Here is a 22,534-nt window from a genome sequence, read left to right as displayed (position 1 = left end):
CTACAAGACTAAGGTCCTATGCCCCTTCCATCACACTATGGTTTTCACTTGTTCTGGTGAGACTGACCACAGCTATCCTTTGGTCCATGATGCTTCTCGCAAGAGTCGCCTTTTCACAATGAACTCAGACAAACAGAAAATCATGTGCTGAGAAAAAAACAAATGCGTATACTTGGATTCAAAACCCAGCTTGACCATTTGAGCCCACAACTCAAAGACCATGATCAGTTACCAGGTATGAAGTCCAAAAGAACCAGATGCCTGTATTATTTGTGGCTCTAGATTAGCATCATTTATCCTTAACTGTGAACCTCATTTAAAATACACAAAAGCAGCTTTGCCAGTTCTCATTTAATCCCACACAGAAAGTTGCCTTAATTTGCAGTCAGTGGGGAAGTTGGCTGTTACACCTGTGCCATGGCAGCCTGCGTGTGACTTGTACTTTACTACCCTGGTGTGTCTGAAGGGATGCTTCTGGGGGAATAAAGCTGCCACTAAAAATAGAGCAGGGGTTAAAAAAACAAGTTGCTTCGAAATTTTGCATCCAGTTTTCATGCAAACTGAGTGCAGCCCAGAAACGTAATCTCAGATGGCCAATGCAGCTCATCACTGCGGCAAACAGAGCTGGTGCACAAGTATAGCCTTGCTGGCCGCAAAACAGTGAAGGGTCTCCACCTCCAGCTCAGCACTGCCTCTGCACGCAGAGCAAGAGAAAATATAGGAGTAAAGTCAAAGGCAGGCATATTTAGACTGCCCATTAAGCATCATCTCATGAATTAATACTATCAGAAGTATTAACTCCTCCTTAAAGTAACTAATGCATTATCTCATTCTGGGTTTCAGCAGATATAGGAGAAGGACGATGTTCTTCAGAAGTTAGGAAGCTTTCAGCCTCATGAGAAAATATTTCCATCTGGGAAAAGGAACTACCTGCAGGTAGTTAATGTAGTCCCCAGAGGAAAGTAAAACAGAAAAAGTTAAAGTTGTGATATGATTCGTTTGGCTTTCAGAGTTGCAGCAGAAGTGCTCTAATAGATGCCTGCTATTAGCTATTCATTTGTGCCTTTACGTTCAATAAAAATCTGATTCCCAGACCATCAATGGTAAGAAACAGGTCTTACACATAGAAGACACCCCATCTCTTTCACACTTTTAATTATTGAGGAAAGATGTTTTTACAAGTGCATAAGTGGACAAAATGTGCAGCAAGCTTCTCCATAGATCCATGAAAACGAGGTGCTACTGAGCACAAATAAGATATTCCAACTGACAGAGAAAGATATGTTACATTAGTTTATATTTCTGGAGATGATCTAAGCCCTTAGTTATCTGTTACATCAAATGTCTCAGTTTTCCTTCTGTAATCTAATATCCACCTTCAAGCTTGCCCTACATTTAAAATTTATACAGGTTTTTTCAGATGCTGCCATTTTGCCTCAGGCTTTTTAGGTGTTAAGCTCCAGTAATAATCTACACTGTTTCTTTAAGAAAGTTCATCCATTCACTTTAATTACATTTTCAGCCCTGGTTATTGTCCCCGTGCCTGCAAAGAATGTTTCCAGCCATAAAAAACCATTATCTGCCACAATTATGGATAACCAGAGCGTGGCCAGAGGGCAGAAATGCCATGGTGAAAGATTGTACCGCAATTCAGCACAGAATTTATAACTTTCCTCAGGGCTAACTGTCAGCCTGATCACAATGCCTGACAAAAAGATCTAGTAAAGCAAATGCAGATGCTTCTTCTTGCCTGCGTGGTTGCTCTTTTTAGTTGTTTTTTTTTCTTTTTGAGGTGCAGTTTGTTATAACACATTAAGTTGCAGCCACTCTACATGCAGCGCTACAGAAAAGACACCACGCCTGATTCAGTTTGCTGGAGCACAGATTTAGATCATACAAATCCAGCACCATGGCTGTAAATACGCTTTGTTCTCTGCGCAACCAGGGCATCTCAAAGGTACGCAGAAAATACTACTGTTTATTTGCTCTGGTCACAGAAGCTGCAGGCTGTTTCTGCTGTGTTGTGTTCTCTATGCTTGATACTGACGCCAGATGGACACAGAGATGATTTTCCATTGCTACCCATGTTACTGCTCTTGCAACATTAGATCTTTCCATCTCTAATTCTTGTTTTTATTAACATGCAGAGGAATGCTAAACTGGAAGAAATATTAACTTCTTGACACAGTAGTCGAATATATCTAATTCTTTCTCTCATTCCATCTGGACATCTTTGTTCTAATGGAACAGAGGCTTGTCTTAGGCTTCCTGATGTGCAGGATTTCAACAGAAGAGGGCAAGGAGGTCATGAGCCCCATCAAGATATTTGTTGATGAGAATAATAATATAAATCCTTCTGTAACATTTTTCCAGCCAGAAGTCTCAAAGCGCAATACAAACAGGACTCAGAATTATTCTTTTTGGTTTGGCGGGGAAAGAAAACTGAGCAGATAGGAGAGATTCTTGGGTGATGTTCCTGGCATCCCTGATGCCTATGCAACCCCCAGCACAGCAGCATGAGCTGCTGTCCCCACCCATGTGCATGGCAGACATATTTTTGGTCCCTTGTGAAAGGACAATGCAGGTTGAAGTTCTTCCCCTCAGCATGCTCCAGGCTTGCTTTAGCCTGTGCCTGGGTGCTGGTCTCCATTCCCACAGAGCAGACGATCCCCAAAGTTGGACTCTGTGCCTAGTCTCAAACAGACCTTAACATAGAGGTGATAACAGCAAGACCATAATCTCTCATCCTTTGCTTTCTACAGAGGATGTTGCTTTTCTCAGCAAGGAGGCAGCTGCTCAAATGCAAATGCAGAATAAAGACCTGGAAAAGATGTTTGATTTCTACCCCAATCTGTCCCTGGGATTTCAAAAAATGCTGTGCTTCTAAACGGGACAATAATGCCTATGGGCATCTTTTTGCACCGTTAGACATTAAAGGACTTTTAAAAGCTTGGCTCCAGTGCCCACAGATCAGACTGAGAGCATTCACAGCAGTTTCAGTGTAGATTAGCCCAGTTTCTCCTCCTTTCAGTTGTCATTACAGGAATCCAAAATATGGAAAAGATAAAAGTTAAAAAATTCAGATAAGATGACAGAGCTGTTTTTTGCTTGGTCCTGGGCAATGCAGTGAGATGGTGCAGCAGGTAGGTTTTGCCTAACAAAAACCCTTTGACTTTCATTCTAAGCTCTCTGGGCTTCATTCTCTTGAGTCTGACCAGTTCCAGCTCTGATGCAGCAGAGCTCTTTGCAAAGGGAGTATTTCTCACAGTCTCTGAGATGGCAAATCTTCCACATTTCCCACCACCCTAACCCCACTCTGGCATGAACAGGTCATAAGATTTGGCACCTCTGAGTCAGCTTCAAACTCAGTTTCTATCCTAAACAAAATCCAAGGCAGAACTCCACCTCTTGGCATCTCTTCAATAAAACATCATTCTACCTGAACCTCAGAAAAGATAAACTATTAAAGTAATAAGAGGATAATTTAACCTCTTTAATCAGATAATCCTCCAGCACATTGGACATTTATTTGCACGGTATATTCTACAGTAATGAGTTTGCAGCTCGGATTTAAACAATTCCCCACCCTCAGAAAAAAGCTGAAGGAAGTGGTTGAGACATTCCATATCTCAGGTGCCATTATGTGAATGTGAAAACAAATGAGTTTAATTGGGGAGAAATTCATCCCAGACAGAGGGCTTGCCCAAGGCCCTTGTCTGAGAAACCCCACTTAACTCTGCTCTAGTGCAGAACAGCTACACAGGCGCTAGATGCCAATTAAGCCCTACTTATCTTTTTAATGAAGGGCTGAATCTGAAAATGAATTATTGTTTTGATGTGTAAATGATGTCGGTTTGGTAAGGTAGTGAAAGTATTCTATCTGGGGGGACAAGCAAAACTAAAGTGATCAAGTGGTTGCATGAACATACATGTAAATGCTACTGAGCTTTCTACTGCTCTCCAGCTAGGAGGAAAATTCTCCACAGTACTCAGACTAAAACTGCATATTCAGCAACTTGAATCACTCTGTGTCTTTGTGCCAGTTTCAGCCAAGCATTCCTTTCAGAGACCAAAACAAACAGAAATACTTCCCTGAAAACTAGAACTTCATTTCAGTGTTTGGTAAAATAATTTCTTTTCTAAGCAGTTGTTCATTCTCCCACTCCCCTCAATTGCATATATGTAAGTGTTGAAATGTTCAAAAATAAAGAAACTGTTTTACCTTGGGCCAAGTCAAACATTTCGTTTAACTTATCCATAACTTTTCAATTGATGAAAATATTTAGAATTTTTTTTTTATTTACCAGGATTTTTTTCCTAAATTTAAAATTGTCCAGAACAAACAAAACCACCGATTAATACAGGCCAATGTATGTTCCAACACCAAGCGATTAATAAAAAAACAATAATTCATTTTAATCTCATTTAAAGTTCAATTTAGGGAATAATTGTCATGATTTCTTAGTTTTTGGTAAGCTGTATCTTTACCTTAAGTAGTGTACATCTTCCGTGTGGCTGCAGTCATGAACAGCGCTTTTTGAAAGACAACATCTCTGATAGGGATCTTTGGAAAAGGAAGCAGTACTCTTGCTATGAAACAAAAGTGAAATATGGTGCTTCCTCTTCACTCAAGTGCCAAAGACCTGCGAGCTAGCTTAGATCCCACCAACAAAATCACTAAAGTTCATCGGGTTTTCAAACTCCTATGATTGCATCCATGGACTGGTGAATGCTGAAAACTGGTGTGCAAGACTATAAAGCTCTACAGATGAGCTCTCCCAGCCAGTGATTTTAGCTTGTGGCCTAAAGTCAGACAGCTGACTTTAAAAAAGCAAGCCTACAAAGAGAAAGCTTAAATACCCATGGGAAGAGGCTGAAAATCACCAGTCCAGAGGAAAAAGCATTCAAAACTGTGTATGATTTTTATGATTTTTGCAGTTTTGAACTTCTCCTTAACAGTGCTGGATAGTAGGACATGTCTATTCGAAAACAATAATGCAGCTATTGCTTCAATGTGCTCGTAGTCAGAACTTCATTTTAGTAAGTAGAACTGATGAATTAATTGTCAGACACATAGATATCTCACAAGACTGTTATATTCCTAGGACAGCTTGCATGATATAGTTAGACTTCAGAGAACAGCTAAAATGATCTACAGAAACCAGTATTTAATGGACAGAGAAGTCATAGTTATCGGCAACAAAGGGTGGAGGGACTTGCTGGTCTTTCTCATCTATGAAATACACTAGTTTTCTGAGAGATAAACAAATGCCATGATTAAGGTGTGAATAATATTAATCTATACCAATAAGCCTCTGTTTTTTGAAAAATCACTGAGATGTCATTGGAAAGCCACAGTCTTGCACTATATTGGTCATATAGGTTTGGGTCTATAGGTAGATATGTTAAATTCCACTTTATAGTTTAAAAAAGACAAAATGCCATCTACTGCTAACTTAAATCATCTTCATTTCTGCTCCACCTTCATTACACAAAATTCCCTTTGCATGATTGCAAGATCAAATCCTTCATCCCAGGCTGTAATTACAGAGCAGTTGGAGAATAGGTGCCATCTTCCCTTTCCAGGGCCATATAACTCGTTAGTCAATCATACTATTAAGACATTTTCAGTTTTAATAAATGAAGGTGGTGTTCATCTCATGGCTGAGAATGGATATTTTCATGGAAATAAATATCTGATGCATATCTTCACAGCATCTCCTTAAGAAAACCATTATCACTTCAAAATAGTTCCTCCCAGCAAAAAGTGCGATTATGTCATTGGTGTACAAGCCAAGTGATGATGAGACGATAGGTTGTGTTTATGTTTTTTGCCATGTTTCAGACCCAAAGAATCAGCCACAGAAAGCTGATGAAACTTGAATACAGTTGCAGACCAGAGAGACTCAGTGCTTCAGCCACCTGCAGTAGTGCAAATGTCCCTCACAAGCTCCATTCAAGCTGATTCGCAAATTAAAACTAGGTTTTGAACCTGCATTTAGTTAGGGCTTGTTCCACAAGCAGGTCCACTGAACAAGGGGCTAAGAGAATCCAATTCTGTGCTTAGATGCTGAAAACCATCCACTTAATGGCAGCAATTACCACTGATCCATCATGCTAGCTTCTTAACATTTAATATCTTACTCCCTAAGATATGAAAATAGGTTATTTTAAGCTCCTAAAATAGATTTGAAGAGTCTCCTAAAAATTCTCAGGACCAGTCTCATTCAAAGGTGAGTGGGATTATGCCCAGAAGTTACTCAGATGCTTTTAAAAATTCCTATTTAATTTTACAATGCACAGCCCTGAAGTAAATCTCCATTCAGTACTTCTTGTAATCAAGATGAAGAAATTGACTTTGGAGCCAACACACATCTTTGTACCTGTATTTTCTGTTGGCTGCTTTTCCTGCTGTAGCACAATGCTGCAGTGCTTCATTCACAATCATACCCAAAATACTAACACAAGACCCAAACTGCTATTCTGCTCTGGGTCTATGGAGTGCTCTGAAAAGAGTCTGTGTTGTAATGGGCACACACAAGATCAACTGTGCTTAAGAATATCATCTTTGGTAAATAAAATGGTTTAAAAACTTGACAATTTGCGATAGATTTTGCAAAATATTTTTCTTTGGAAGCACTAAACTGCCAAAACAAACCTTCTTTACCACATGCTGCAGAGGTTAAGACTGATGTCAAAATGAACCCCATAGATGTCTTGGGAAATAATGTCTCTTAATACTCTAGCTAAGCACCATTTGTTAACTTAAAAACATAATGTTTGGAATGAATATTTCATATTTAGCGTTTGCATTGCACAGGAATGCACATTTTACAGTTTTTTATTAGTGCAAACATTAAGAAACCAAGCAGAAGACTAATTTATTATTACTGTTCCTACTAATAAGTATTTATATTATTGATGTACACAAAGTTCCCCGTCAGGATAGTGACCCTGTAACATTAACTTTTAAATAATGCATAAGTTGGCAAATTTCAATTTATGGTAATTGTTTCTCTTAAACCAAGGCAATTAAATGCTGCTTCTGCAGTTGCATATACAAAACTGTAGGATGGACCTTCCTCCTGCAGCACTGCAGCCATGCAGCTCCCCGAGAGTGAGTTGAGGAGCAGTGATTAAGCTACTGTCAGGACGGAGGATCACCTTTGTGAGATGCTATTATTATATTATTATTTTAATATTTGATTACACTTGACACTGTGGTACTCTGGCAAATATTACTCATTAGAAAAAGTAATACTAATCTTTTCTTTTTTCACCTGCACCACTCTGCAATAATCCCAGTGCATGTCTTGCAATGGGATTGCTCCTGATTTGCACTAGCAGAAGGAATGTAGGCCTACAAGTTTCAGAGGGTATTTGACTCATCAATTAATAGGCCAACTCAGGGCCATATCCACTGGCCACACCAACTTTCACCAGCTCACAAGGCTGGTAACCCCCTTAAGCATGTTAGTACCTGGTTTCTTTTCCTGCTCCTAAGTAAATCCCTTCCTTACCAAAAGGCACCGACACTTAGGCCCTATCCTTTCCAGTGAAAATCAAGAGAATAAATGTGGTAGAAAATTCCCCTAGCAGGCTCTGGGGAAGGAAAACATAAAAATCTCTAATTACCAAACACTGTGAGAATTTAATTGCGAGCCCTCGCGAGCCCCTTGCTGGCTGCGCTGGGGAGGGAACATTTGCTTCTACAAAACCCGTCTGCCAGCAGCTGGGGCTGGGGCTGCTCACGCCCTGTTGGTGCAGACAGCAAGGAAACCATCCAGTGTCCCAAAAAAGTTAATGAATTATTCTCCTCCTCCCAACAGACTCAATGCTGGAGCCAGGAGCCGTAATCGCACTCCTGCAGCCTCTGAGTCACTGTCAGACAGAGCCCAGCGCAGAGCAGCCTGCACAGTCAGCAGAGGCGGTATGTGCATTGTGTCTGTAATTCGGTCAAACCAGTTTAAAAACAAACTCATCTTCCCTTGTCCCCTCACAGGCCCCTCTCAGGACACACAAACGCTGCAGCCTCCCACCATACACACGGCTTTTTTGGAAGAGAGCATGAAAGAGCCTTTGCCCAGATGAACCAAAGCTGAGGTTTTCAGAGAAGCCTGCAGGAGTCAAGCATTCAAAATCCATTAAAATTCAATGGGAGAGGAGTGCTTGTGCTCTTGGGTGCCTTTGAAAATCCCATCCTCTGTCTCAAGGTTAAATCAAGATGAGGACAGGAGCTTTCACCTTGCTGTGTTTTCTAAGGACAAAAGTAGAGTCCACAACTGCAAAGACAGGTATTGCAAGACCCTTCTGCTCATTGCCATAACCACAGATAGCTTCCATGCTTCCCCAAAGCTCCCTCTGTGAGTTTCCTCCATATACCAGAGTCATTGGGCAGCTGGAGTAGACAAATGGGCACTGTCACAAAGTACTGATATTGTGGAGAACATAAATACCTTTTTCATTTCTTCCTCAAACATTCATGTCATATCTAGCTGCACAGGAGTGGGAATTTTCCGTAATGAACCATTTTCCATCTGTCTCTGACAAAAAAATGACTGGCAAACAAATTAGTTTCCCTTTCCCCCTGTTATGACATTTGGAATGAAGTGTCAGAGAAGTTCTGGGAGGTATTAAAGATCTGTAAGTAAATTCTGAATATTTTAATATTCGAAATTCAAACCATGTTGATTACCTACAAGAGGCTCCATAGCTTGTTTCTGCTGCTTGGCAGAAGTGAAATGCTAGGAATAGTTTTCCAGTAAGTGTATGTATTCAACATTTCTATGCATATTTACTGATGTTTGCTTACTATCATTATTTTAAGTGAATGTTTCCACCACAAGGTTCAGCTGTATGTTTGATCAAGAAAGTAAAAATCCCAAACACCCCAACAAATTAACATGATTATTAACATTATCATGATTAAAAATGTGAGAGCGTTTTGGCGGAACTCAAATTTGTGTTAATTTTAACTCACTTAAAATCGTTGCTAAACCATGTATTGTCATTCGCACTTCTAGTTTTCCAGTGGAAATAAAAGTGTATTTTTATTTTATATAGTAGTACAATAAAAGGAAAAGAGGCTAATTTCTAGCTATTAAAACTGGTAAGACATTTCAAGGCTTGATTTTTCAGAGTAATCATGTCGAATATTTCAACACACAAAGGACTAAAATGCAAAAATTATTTGTATTTAAGCATTGTGCTCTATGAATATTCTTCAAAATGAGTGATTTTTTAAATTTAACATAAATCAAAAAACATAAAAAAGTAATGTTTCATCAAATCATGCTGACAGTGTTTGTATTATTTGCATCAACTCAGTAGCACGAAATAGCGCTGTTGAAGAGACAGACACTTACTAATTCCCACTTTCCGAACTTTAAGCAGCAATAACCCTTGAAAATTTCTAAGAGATCATCCTGAAAAGAGCAAAGATAAACATACATCACTTCCCTTCATACTCCAGGAAGAACATTACTAGAGTAGAGCATCTTAAAGTAGTTCATTCTACCCCAGGATAACACAACAGCACTGTGAACTGCTAGTCTTCAACATCACTGTAAATGTAAAGATTTTCAGACATTTTCTCTGGAAATAATTAACAATCACTGAGTAGAAGCTGCAGATGTGCAAAACTTGATCATGTTTTTGTGCCTGCTATAGCTAAGTAGTATGACTGGGAAAAGAGGTCCTGCTATCTGAGTCCCCAGCCCTATTGTCCCTTATTCACATTCAAACTACCACAGATTCTATGCTGAAATATCACTGTTGACCTGACCCCAAGGCAACTGCTTTTCCAGCTGATCCTAGGGCAGTTATTGCAGCCAGTCAAGCAGTATCTGTCAATTTTCAGTGCATGTCATTTCCCAGTAAACCTTTCCATGTTGTGTGATGAACACCAGCAGTGCAGTGCTGGTATTCACAAACACAGATTTGTCTTCGGTCTTGCGGCAATAGACCTATGAGTTGGTGCTTTGAGGGCTAGAGGAGAAAAAGGAACCCTGCCAGAATAAATGCTAGCTTTATCAGGAGCCCTGCAGGAAATCCTCCTCTGTAATCCATGGAGCACAAGACACAAAAGACACTACAGCCAGCATTACAATGGCGAGACCCAGCTTCAGGAAGGCTACAGGATATGACACAATGGCCAGTCACCATAACTTGGCCAGCCACCATAACATGACTGTCCTGGGTTCAGCAGTAGCAGTCATTTTTCTCAACAACAATGACCCATGAGAATCAATAGAACCTGAGGTGCTGAGGATCTAGGCAGCAGGACATGTTGACCCTGCACACTTCAAATTAACATACATGAGAGCTGGTTTAGCTATCAAAAGCAACCTTGCTACACTAGCACTGGGACTATTTTTCCAATTGTGAACTCCAATGCTTAGCTCTAATGTGGGTATCTACTGCTCTACACAACAGCCATCTCTAGTCTTTCTGTACACTAGGTTCCTGTGGTACAAATGGAGATAAATGATACATTCCTGGGGTTTAAGGTCATTGTGAAAATCGGAATCATTATATACAGTAGGGACTACTTGAGCACCTATGCTGAGACAGAAGCCAGAAGAGCAAGGGAGATGGGATCTCAGATCAAACACCCTCTTTGCACCAGCTCCCAGCATTGCATCAGTAACCTGTGCACCTCAAGAGCATTTCAGGGAGATCCAGGAGGGACTGTGCCTACTTGCACAGGGAATTCAAACAGCTTATTACCAAAGCCATTTTCTTTTTTTATTATTACTTTCTTCAAACAAAGCTAATAAATCAAATCACCCAAGATGCACATTATGCAAAGCTTAATTAGATTTGGCACACAACTCGCTAGGAGTAGCACCCATCTGACTTTAGATCAGAGAACTCCGGTTTGATGGGTGGAACCAAATCGCCCACTTTGGAGTTGCTAAATCTACTTTTAAATGCAGTGTGTTTGCATTTTTTCACTCTGGGACCTGGAGGAGGTTAGCTTTGTTTGACTTTTGGGCAATGGGAGCAGTAGAAGAGAATTCAGAAATAGAAGGATACACGTTTATGAAGAACATAAATCTCTTATTCTGCAGGCACGGAAGATTCACAAAGAGTTGGCAGCAACTATTTCATAGAGCTGCTTTTCACAGAGCTACTGGGAGCTTGTGGAGCTTCCTCCTTGACTACCTGCTTTTCTAAGACATTCTGGGGTATTTTTAATACACACGTATAAAATTCATGCAAAAATACTGTTTTAACAGCATATTATTTGGCAGAGCAACCTTCACTGCTATTACCTCTCTAGATTTTATTATCAATCTCTTGCTTTTCTTAAGCCCACAGCTCCTCAAGAAACAAGATCCATTTTAAAAAATATAGTTGAAATTTTTCACAATACATTTATAACCCTAACAGCATTAAAAGGAAAAAAAAAAATCTTTATTCAAGAAAAGGTGCATAAAAAGATTTTTAAAAAGTAAAAATGCTTCCCCCCACTTTATCCCTTTTCTGCTGAGAGGAAACAAGAACCAAAGGGGGCATAGGAAAAACTCGCACAAAAGAGTAGCATCTCTGCAGCCTGCCCCTGAACCCCTGCAGCAACCTCCCAGTTCCCTAAATCCCCCTTTTATGGGATGACATGTGAGGGAAGCAGAGGGGAAGGGAAGAGGCTGGTTGCAGACATGTGCTTGTAAGTACAGCAGAGCTGTACTGGAAGTCCTGTGCTCCAGACAGCCCAACAAACCACAGCCTGGGCGACAATGCAGAGAACATGATGTTTTCTGCACTATGGATGGCTTGTGACTGGGCTATGTCTCAGCTGTCCAGAGTCTACTTGCAAAGAAGGAAATGGGTGTCAGCCCACCACTGTTGTGACACACCAGAAAAGACAAGCTCTCTGTTAAACAACAACAGATCTGGCTGGACACACTGGGTTTGATCACACAGAGCCAATGCACTGCACATGCTGGCTGAAAGACATGCAGATTGGAGCCCATCTTCTTACCCTGCCTGCCTGCCAGCTCCCATGCACTATGTTCTGCATTGCCATACCCTCACCACGGCTGCAGCAGCTTAGTGCAGGAGCAGTGGCATGGACCACTGCCGGACCTGCATTGTGCTGGAGAGACATCTACTGAGCTTCATGCTCATCCAAACCGTGGCACAGCATGGACCACAAGGCTTGCATGCCCAAATGACACCAACCAACACAAGGCAAACTTTAAACCACAAGTGCTGCAATGGGAAACGCACATGCAGTCTTCAATCACAACTTAATTCAGAAAAAAAATATTCAGCAAATCTTTTAATGCTATAATTATTTAATCAAGAAAATCCTAGGTCAATTCTAGTCAACCAACATTAAAAAAAAAACCAAACATGTATATAGTTTCAAATTCATTCTTTAGAATGACACAGACATTCAGGATCTGCCTTTAAAAAATGCCGGACACCACTGTCGAAGCCTGAGTTTTGTAATGTAAACACCTACATTTTTCTATCAGCTAGATGAGAGCCTCACATTTGCCTTATTCACAAATATAGAAATGGGCAGAAATAATTAAATAAAGGCAGTCTGGTTCATGCTCCACTGCACCATGTATGAGAAGTTGTGGCTGACAATGACATTGAAAACCAGTTGTCAGTCTAATGTAATCAGAGAGACAATTGGCTCTGCTGGCAAGAACTGAATTAGTGTTTTCTGTCTGAATCAGTGTCATCTTCTAGGGAGCAGTGAAGCTTATGCAATGATCACAAAACTCCCCAGAAGCTGCATTTGTTACTGAAATATGGTGGTGCTTTGGTGCTGTGTAACCTCATTCTGTAATACAATATACCTCATGGTCATGCTGCTGTTCTCATGTTTCTTGCAATGATACAATTCAATGACCAAATACTATATCAAATTAGACAACCATAACATTAAAACTTTAAAATCTCTCTTTGAGAGCTAACAGAGTTTATTCTCAAATGCATTCCCTGCTCTCTTGCACGCCGTGCACATATGCAGAGCATGAAATCAGGGCAGAGAGTCCAGGCCTAGATACTGCCACAAACGCTTGTACTTTGGGAAAGGCAGAAGGGTGAACAGTGTTAGTCTTCATTTTCCTAATGAGGACAGTGAATAAAATTCAAACCAAGGTCAGAAATGAAAAAAATCCCACTTTTCAAGTAGGACCCATTGCTGATGCACATGTGTATTTTGCCATAAGAAACTGAGAGTTTGTCTTAAAATAGACGTGCATTGTTGGTACTGTGACAACACCTAGCACAGCTTCACCTTTATTTTGTTTCAGTTCATAGCATGAGCTGAGTTTGAGTGCTGGAATATGCTGTGTAGGTTTTATTTTTCATTTTTAAGTTTTCACTGTGGTAGAAGCTTGCTCTGCATCTGCTGCCTCTTACCTGCAAAGCCACCTCACTCATGGGAGATGTGAACAAGTTTGCAGGGGACTCCTCTCACATGGTCCAAGAGTGTGGAAGAGCATACAGGTACAGAGCAGAAAGGCTACCTCAGAAAAGCCACTTATTTCCAAAGAAATACTACTTCAGCACAAGGAACAACCAAGATCTTTACATCAACACACAAGAATATTACCTTAACCATTGTGTTTCTATAACAAACAACCAGCTCTCAGAAGTTTCTGCTTCCTGCTCTATTTAATAATTATCTTGCATTCAGTGATATTGAACAACACAAAATTCAAGTATTAGTCAAAGCAATAGAAGCAGATGGTTTTTCTGTTATTTCAGTTTTACGCATATTTGCTCTTTTTCATCTGTAACATCTGTTTCTTTAAAGAGCTATCGGTATAATGGGAGGATACTCTCATTGGATTCATATACGTCTGTAATTAGCAAGTTGATGGTCCTCCTCAGGCCAAGGAGACACTAGGTGATCTGTCACTTAAAGTCAGGCCATCAAAATAGATACCCTCTTTTTTATAATTACCGTTCCACGTTACATATTCATTAAGACTTACATAAATTATTTCCTTGTTCAAGGTTCAACTTTTCTGTCCTTGTTCAGACAAAGCTCTTGTTGAATCAGAATGTGTTTACTCAACAGGATATGGACACACTTTCAATCTGTTGTGCTGCCATTAGTCTTTGTAAGCCTCTAGTCTTGCTCAGACAGAACAAGGGACTAGTCAAATTCTGAAGCCCTTCGTATGTGATTCCCTCTTAATTTATACCAAAACCACCTCAAAAAAACCCCACCCAGAAATAGAAAAAAAAACCCACAAACAAACAAAACCCAAAACTGAAACAAAACTATTCAAATACAAGAATTTTGTAAAAACAACAGGAGACTCACAGGAATAGGAAGCGTTGGTACACCACATCTGCCACACCAGTGCTTCAGACCAGGCCTCCACAGAGCTCCCTGCTGAAAGACAGAGCAAGTGAGATGAAGAGAGGAGGAATGGTTTATGCCTTACACCTACTGTTTGTCAAGCCAAAGCCCCAAACAGGAAATGTTTCACTAGCAAAGTTTTGTAACAACGTGTGTTTTTCATATGTAGAGGGCGAATTTTGTAGGTCACGTCAATAACCATTCTGATTTACTGAAACAAGGCAAAGAAGAAAAATGCCCAGTAGGGGCAAGGCAGATGACCACATCCCTTTGGCACACACCTTCCTGTCCAGCTCTGCCCTCTGAAGGCATGTACACTCTCCAGTAGTGCTTATTTATATGTCACATTACAGTGATGAATGTTACTGTTGCTCTCCAAAACATATGCTCAAAGTTTATTATGGCACTAAATACGGGCTGGGTAAGAATCTGGATTGTTTAAGTGTCAAACAGTGACAACATGTGTACAATACAACACAGACATCAAGGGAGAACCAGCTCAGCTAATATGTGGTATTCATATAAGCCTTTAAGAACAAAGACCACCCATAAAGCAAAGCCAAGGTTGCCGCAAGAATAGGTGGTACTGCTTCCGTCATTGCATACTGTGTGCCAATTGGCTTCCTAATTAGATTTGCAAGTTAATAAAAGGCATAAAATACAATAAAAGAACAATATGTTATAACTTTTCCCATGGCAGACCTTGCAGTAAATTCAGCAAATTTCTGACCATGGCAGGTACCCAGTGCATGCTTGTCTTTCTTCTAACTAGGTTTGGTTTCTTTCCGTTTTGAATGGCTTGTACCTTTTTTCATGAGAGTGAATACTTCCTTAACTAGGATGATCCCGAGCACAACAGTTATTCACTAAATAACGGTCAGCATAAATAACTCTCATAATTCTCAGCATCTTCCTTTAGATGATGGTGTTTTGTTCTATTTCAGATTCATTTCGTTAAAACACACAGTAAAATGGGAGTACAAAAAACCCTAACCATTAAAAAAATAATTAAACCACAAGGAAAACATTCTAAAGTACATCTCCTTAAATACTTGAGTTAGACATCTTGGATGCAGCAGCACCACATGAGAACTGCTGGAGCTCTAGTCTTGTACCACAGGACTGAAGGGTTCAACCAGAACTGGAGCACTGCTCAACAGCACTTCAAAAGGACTGAAAGGAGAAAAGGAGTGAAAACAGCGACAAAAAAAGGACAGGAGGGAAGAACAGACTGAAGAGGGAAAACATGGGGAGGGAAATGAAATTTAGATTAAAATCTAATGCACCTTCATCATATGTGTATACCAGTGAGTTGTAAAAGGATTTCTTCCCTTGATGTATCAAACCCTTAATAGACAACTTTCCTTTCTCAGCAGCAGTTAATTAACAGAACGACCAAAGGAAAAAGCGAGCCTAAAGAGAAAACTGCAGTGCCATACTGACAACTTTTGCTCATATGAAATCATATTTAAACCTGAAAAAACCCCACTGTCCAGACTGTGGTCTACAATGCAAGGGTTTCAGCATGCAAGAACAATTCTGATAAGACCTTAGACTTTCAAACAACTCAGTGAAAATCCAAACAGATGCTACCACACCTTAGCATGCAGTCTCCAGTACAAACTGGAGAAAGCTATTCTAATAACGTGAGTGGTACTACCTACACCACAAACTCAACAGCAGTAGTGGCAATCCCCACGCACTTACACCAATTGCATGGTGGGTAGGACCCTGATAATGAGCCAAAACCTGGAACCTCTACTATGATTGCAGTCGCAAAGGGTTTCATTGCTGGTACCAGCTCATATTCAGATGGTCCCTTTGCCCAGCACAGACTTACTCCTCAGCCTTTTGGAGCATGGTATAAAATCTTTTCCTCAGGCTCTCTCAGAGGAGGTGGGTTGAGTGAGGTTTGGGTGCTGGAAAGAAAGATGTATTGGCTCAAAGTTAAACAGCTTTTTGTATGCACAACCTGAGGCACAAACAAGTCAGGATTTGCGTACTGGACCTTTGCATACACAATCTGTGTACTTAGAAAAAAATCGTTCATTAGTCCTTCTATTGCATGGGTATGAAAACACTGGGTCAGCTCCTTTATATTTTAAACAGCAGAGAAATGAGCGTGAAATTAGGAAATCCATAAACATCTTTCTACAGCCCATGGACTATCTGAAGAGGCAGTCCTGGCCCTGACCAAGGAATGGACAAATGAAACTGTGTCATGGAGGAAACAGGCTGGATAATCAAAATGTTCTGTACAATCCATGGATATCTGGGTTCATGTCAACAGCTCACGTCTGGCCCAAGCAGACTTCAGTGGCACTAGAGCTAGAACAAAGATTCAAGCAAAGAGCAATAATGATGGTATAGGGACAGCATGGCACATGGGTCTTGATGAGCTGTTTCCATTTTAATTCATTTCCATTGTTTGGAAAGAGTTCTTCAAAGGGGAGGACCCCAGCTAACAGGCCTTCTGGAAGAAAAGCACTTTCAGAAGTGACTTGAAAGAAAAGAGGGTGGGGGAAATCTGATTTAATAAATGATATATAGGAGTATAATTATATGGTTTTAAACACAGTTCCAGTTCACTTGTCTCAGCAAGAAATCCTGGTGTGCAAAAGAAATCATTTATATTGCTTACTATGGTTTTTCAATCTTGGCAAGTACTTTTTCCATTCTAAGATGTGGGAACACCCACATCAGTAATTATATACGTTAGCAAAAATACAAGATAACTTGTATTCTGGATAGGGGGGGTTTCCCCCATTTCTCAGTGAACTCCTAGGGCAGTAAAAGGAAAAACTGCTATTCTATAAGCTTCAAAACTGTAAAAAATTATTACTGAGGTAATATTATTATGAGGTTGTCTCTACATAATGAGCTATAGAACCATTATCCAAACATTTATCATACATTACACTTCTGTGACAAAAATAACAATTTTGCATTTTTCCATTCTGGATATGTTATTCAGTGTGAAGGGGGTAAATAGTCCACATAGTCTGGTGCAAATCAGCAGAACCAGTGGTGAGATGTTACACATTTGTAAGCACAGGTTACTTGGTAGGGCACATTCACGTATGCATACCAGTAAAACCCAGTCTTAAAACATGAAAGCTAGAATTTCTGCACCTGAAACACTTCCTGAGATCTTCCTAGGGGCAGAAGTTATGGTGAAGGTGTTGAGGGAGACAGAGCTGCAGATTCCCACTGATGGCCGTGGGATGAGGCTGTTCACGTGCTCCAGCCACAACCTGAACCACCTGTGAATCACACGAGTCTCCTGAACCACAGCTTGGCTATCCTCAAAACGCAGCATTACAAAATCCAATTGGAACCCGGCAACGTCCACTGAAAATGCCCTGAAAAGTCCCAAATTATTTGCACAAAATTTAGCTCCATTAATTTTCTTGTTCTCATAGTGGCTAAAAGAAACTTGAATATACAGGCTTTAATTTTGCAGGTGTGTACGTCCTAAGCTGCATAGGAGAGAAATCTTAATGTACGTAAGGGAGCCATTCACTTCCATAATCCTACTACATGCATTCATATTTTCAGGACAGACCTGTGGGATAGTCAGAATCTTTTACGTGACCTGACACATGACAGACCGCACATTTTCTTTCTATGCACAGATTTTTCCCAATATGTGTCTAGATATAAAGATACGATCACTCCTGGTTTTATTTTGTTTTCATTTCTTTTGTGGTTGCACAGCTCTCACATCTCAATAAAGATTTAATTACCTAATGCATTAAAAGAGAATTGGGTTAGCTTTCTGTATGGTTTCTTAAATATTCTTTTCATTAATGCAGATCATCAAAAGCAGCAGTGATAAATAATGGTCCACAAACAAAATTATAATCTATCCCTTTTTTGTATATTTTGGCCTTAAAGAGCCATCACACTAATTGGACAATACAGAAATTGGAAACTCATGATTTTGTGACCCTGGATATCCCCAACTTGCTATTTGCCACTAAGTCTCTGAAGCTAACTTGCATTCTATTTAAAAACTATATAGATTTTTGAGAGACAAATGAAATAATCTTCTTCTGGGGTTTCTTTCGTGTCAGGGTAAGCAAATGTCCTAAGAGCCAATATTTTGTTGCACAAAAGAGTTTCTTAGCAAGCAGAATTATGGTTTTAGTCTAGATTCCCTTTTTCCTGAAAATATTAAAAAAAAAAAAGTCCTGGTTACCTTTTCTATTCATAAGTTGATTAATGTAGTTGGATAAATTAATAAAGAAGAGATAACTGAACTAATCATCCTTAATGAAACAGCAGATTGCTAGGAGATTAGTCTAAGATTTTCTTGTCATGTTATAGGCTAATACAAATAGACGTAATTTCATGTGCTAAAGACCCACATTTTCAATCCCAGCTTTACAGAGCTCACTTCAACACTACAGGTGACATTCCCACCACCTCCTGGCATGAGAAAGGCCAAGTGATGGGGCTGGATGAGAGTTAAAGGCAAAGCCAACAGGAAGAGACTCTGTCCAAAGTTTCCATAGGCTTTACACCAAGTTGAGGCTTTTAAAATTAAAGATCAAGCCACACCAATCCTCAATTTTAATATCCTAAGATGAAATAAAAAATTACCTTGCATATTTCTTTGATTTTAAAATTTTTACCTCCTCCTTCCCAATCCCTATCATCCATGTCATCCATATCTAACACTGATCTTGTAACCTTTAAGTCATCATCTTTACCTGGAGCTGAATGATTATATCAGATGTTTGAGAGCACTGCATGCTCTGCAACAGTTCTGCATTTGTTTAAACTGTTTTGGGCACAACAGGCACAGAAAAAACAGCTTACTGGGTTGCATGCCAGCTTTTTTAATATCTTCAATGTCATAGCTAGATAGATAATTTAAAATTTGGATTATTATAATGCAACATTCTTAAGTAGCTCTTAAAACAAAACCCACTTCTCCCTCGCTACCCCCCCCCCCAAGAAAACCCAGATGCACACAGTAAAAGCTGTCAAGCTCAGTCTTGTCCAAAGCAGATCTGCCAATGTTCTGACAATGTTTGCACTTGCTTGTCAAAATGGTCACTTCAGCTGAGCGTCATTTACACCATGGCTTACAAATTAGTCATGTAAATTACCTATAAATTTAACATGAAAAGTAATCTACCTACTTTTAAAATTGCATATAAAAATATACACACTTTCTATATATATTATAAAATGTGGCATCTAATGACCATATTATGAACACTTCCTGGCTGGAGCAAAATGTTGCAGATGGACTGCACAGAAGCATTTGCCTCTTTGTCCATACACTTGGGTTTCACTCTCTCCTGTGCCACCAGCTCACAGTCCAAGCTTGAAGAAAGTCACCTCTTTCATACCTCACTTTCCCAAACTGTAAAGTGGACAAGACTGGCTGAATTATCCCTTGTTTTATCTGGCAAATGTAGAGAACATTTTCTATTTGAAAACCATTTCACAAGCTGTTTTAGCAAGTGATCTGCTCTCTGAAACTGCTTAGAAAGCCATTTTCAGGAAGAGTGAGAATCTGTGAGGTTTTTACCAACTGGTCTGTTGGTCCATGTGGCCTGTTTTTGGGAGCAGTGTTGGTTACACAATGTGCTGAATGATGCTGCTCATGTACAGGGGCTGGATTAATGCTTTTTCTGTTTATATGAATGTCTTTAATTGTTCAGCAGATTTCAAAGATAATTAACCATATTGTTATTAAAAAAACCCAGCGCTGAGAGTGCTTCATCATGGGTTTCTTTCCCTCATTTACAGAGAGTCCACTTGTATTTGTATGTAAAGACAAGTCGACTAGTTGCAATAGGAAGAGAAGAAAGACTGCAATGGAGAGAGGATCTTGCAACCGGGATTAATCTGTCCTAAATTAAGACATGCATCACAATAGCAAGTGCTTATGCAGGAGGGAACTGTAAAGATTCCTGAGCTCTCACGGTGTAGCTGTATATGGCATAAATAAACCTGTTCAGGGTGTTGAAAGGAGATGAGCTTTGATATAATAGTATCCTGGGTCTTTCAGAAACTAGCAATGAGGAACACCTCTTAAAATTGGGATAGATAGCGATATTCTATACTTAGGATGAAAAACCTCTGTTAGTGGCTTTGTTCTCACCTCTTCCTTTCCTCTCCAACATCTTGGATACCAAGACCAAAATAGCAATGATTGTTCTAACATGTCAAGGAAACACCCTCTTGAACATTTATTCTAAATTGCTTTAACTTACTCTTTTTATCCTCTGATTTTCTAATCCAAACTTCCTTGTTTAACATCTGTTAATAAAAGAGCTTTGACCGTTAATGAAAATGGCCAGTGGCTGACCGCTCATAAAATGCACACACAAAAACTTTGCTATATTTAGTCGTGACTATAACTGGGCATAGGCATACTACCTCACAGTACATGCCAACATTCCACTAATTGCTAATAGGGTAGGAGATCCCAGAATTAACAAGAATGGGTAATGACCGGAGTATTAATATTGTGTTTCACAGCATCACTGACTACTGAAAGCATCTGCTGAGCTTCAAACTGTTCTTGTCCAGTTAAGTATTTCCCAAGGTATCATGACCCTCAAAAGACAGTGAGACACCAGATGCATGAACTTGCCTTCTCTGTCAAATGGACATTGATGCTAGCTGGAGCCGTAATTACTCAATGGAGCTGCAGCAACAGCTTTTTGTCCCTTCAGTGAAGGCTTTATAGAAATTTTCCTCCAACAATTAAACATGATGTAAATGGAAAGATACTATTATAGCAGCAGACACTACTGTTTTTATAGCTCTGAATATTGAAACTCTCAATCCATTTCAGCTGCCAATTGCATGGCAGAAAAATATTATCAGCTTTTTCATCCTAATAAGTGTTCATTGTATTTCTCAATTTCCACGCAAGAATCACAAAGAGAGACAAATGTTTATGCATCCTACTTCACAAATCATCACGTAGATATTATTCCTAACTTACAAATTAAGAAACTATATACTTGGTGTATACAGTGATTTAGCCAGAAGTGTTTCAAATGGCAAGACCCTTCTCTAAAGGTGTCAACGTGTGGATTTAGCAGCTGATCAACCCATGAAGGAGCCATGGCTCGTATCTCAGGATGCTGATGTATGTACCAAAGAGCCAAAAAAGATTGACTTCCATTTCACATTTGTGTATGTCCTATGCCCTAAAAATTCTATGTGTGCATAAATCTGCACAGTAAACAGAAGAGAAATCTGAAAGCACCTAGCACACTCTCAGCCTACATAACCATGCTTCTTGAAGGAAGGCAAAATTCCAGAGGGTCAAATAAGTGGCGTGTAGGTTGTCTCTTGAGTCACAACTTAATTACATGATAAGAGATCAATGCTGTACATGCACAAGGTGAATTTAGCCTGATAGTGGCCTGTTTTCCAATACGCAGCCCTACAGAAAAAGAAATGAATCCTTGAAAAATTTGCAGGGAGCTGGAAACAGAGGAAGACAGCTCAAGTGATCCACACTTACACTTATTATTAGAACTGAGAGAAAGCTGTAAATAAGTCTGTGAATATTCCGTTTCATTGCATTCAAGTTGCTTTCCAATCTAATTCTTAAAGGAAATTCCTACACATCAATCTCTGTGCAAATACCAGAGGAAAAAACATGCGTGTCACTTCAGACTTTGGTATTTTGCTTGTTGAGGACATGGGAAGAGAGCAGGATTTGAGATTGTTGCAAGGACATAAATTTTGACTAGAAATAATACAGTTCTAAAGTAGTACAGTTAAAAAATGTAGTATAAAGTGTTTTAAAGTGTGAAAAAAAAGCGAATTTTAAATTCACAAAGATTTTTAGTGTTTGCACCAACCCTTCCCCCAACCCGTTTTTCCAACCAGGAAAAAGAAGCACATCATGTGACTTGGACACCCATTAACAAAGAGCTTAAATTTTAAATGCTGGAAACCCACAACGTACTGCTGGCAACCAATCTACTGACAAAGAATGAATCAGGAAATCAGTTCAAATAACGAATACATTGAGACCATCATAATAAAGTCAATTATGATTCATACACAGAAAAGAGACACCATTCATTCACTATTATCCAGTGAATAAATCATTGAATTCCTCCTTATCTGAATATGTTTCTTTAACAAAGCTGGATCTTATAATAGCTTTCTAATTTAGCATTTTCTTACAGTAAGGAAGAGGGAGAACCTATG

General features: G+C 39.6%; 1 long non-coding RNA gene across 1 annotated transcript in view; it reads right to left on the bottom strand.

The window, feature by feature from the left end:
• Positions 1–22,534, bottom strand: part of LOC133262257 (uncharacterized) — a 106,923-nt gene that overhangs the window by 4,885 nt on the left and 79,504 nt on the right. Inside the window, exons 2-3 of the long non-coding RNA XR_009741264.1 lie at positions 14,297–14,368; positions 13,384–13,434 (exon numbers count right to left, since the gene is read on the bottom strand). This is a non-coding gene — a long non-coding RNA (uncharacterized LOC133262257). The remainder of the gene's footprint in view (positions 1–13,383; positions 13,435–14,296; positions 14,369–22,534) is intronic.

The sequence above is a fragment of the Pezoporus flaviventris genome, unplaced genomic scaffold (genome assembly GCF_033815535.1).
Source record: "Pezoporus flaviventris isolate CSIRO_AGI_PZ_B2104156 unplaced genomic scaffold, CSIRO_AGI_Pfla_v1 ptg000213l, whole genome shotgun sequence".
Lineage (NCBI taxonomy): Eukaryota > Metazoa > Chordata > Aves > Psittaciformes > Psittacidae > Pezoporus > Pezoporus flaviventris.
The sequence above is the reverse complement of the archived record's forward strand: the minus strand, read 5'-3'. Positions and strand labels throughout refer to the sequence as shown.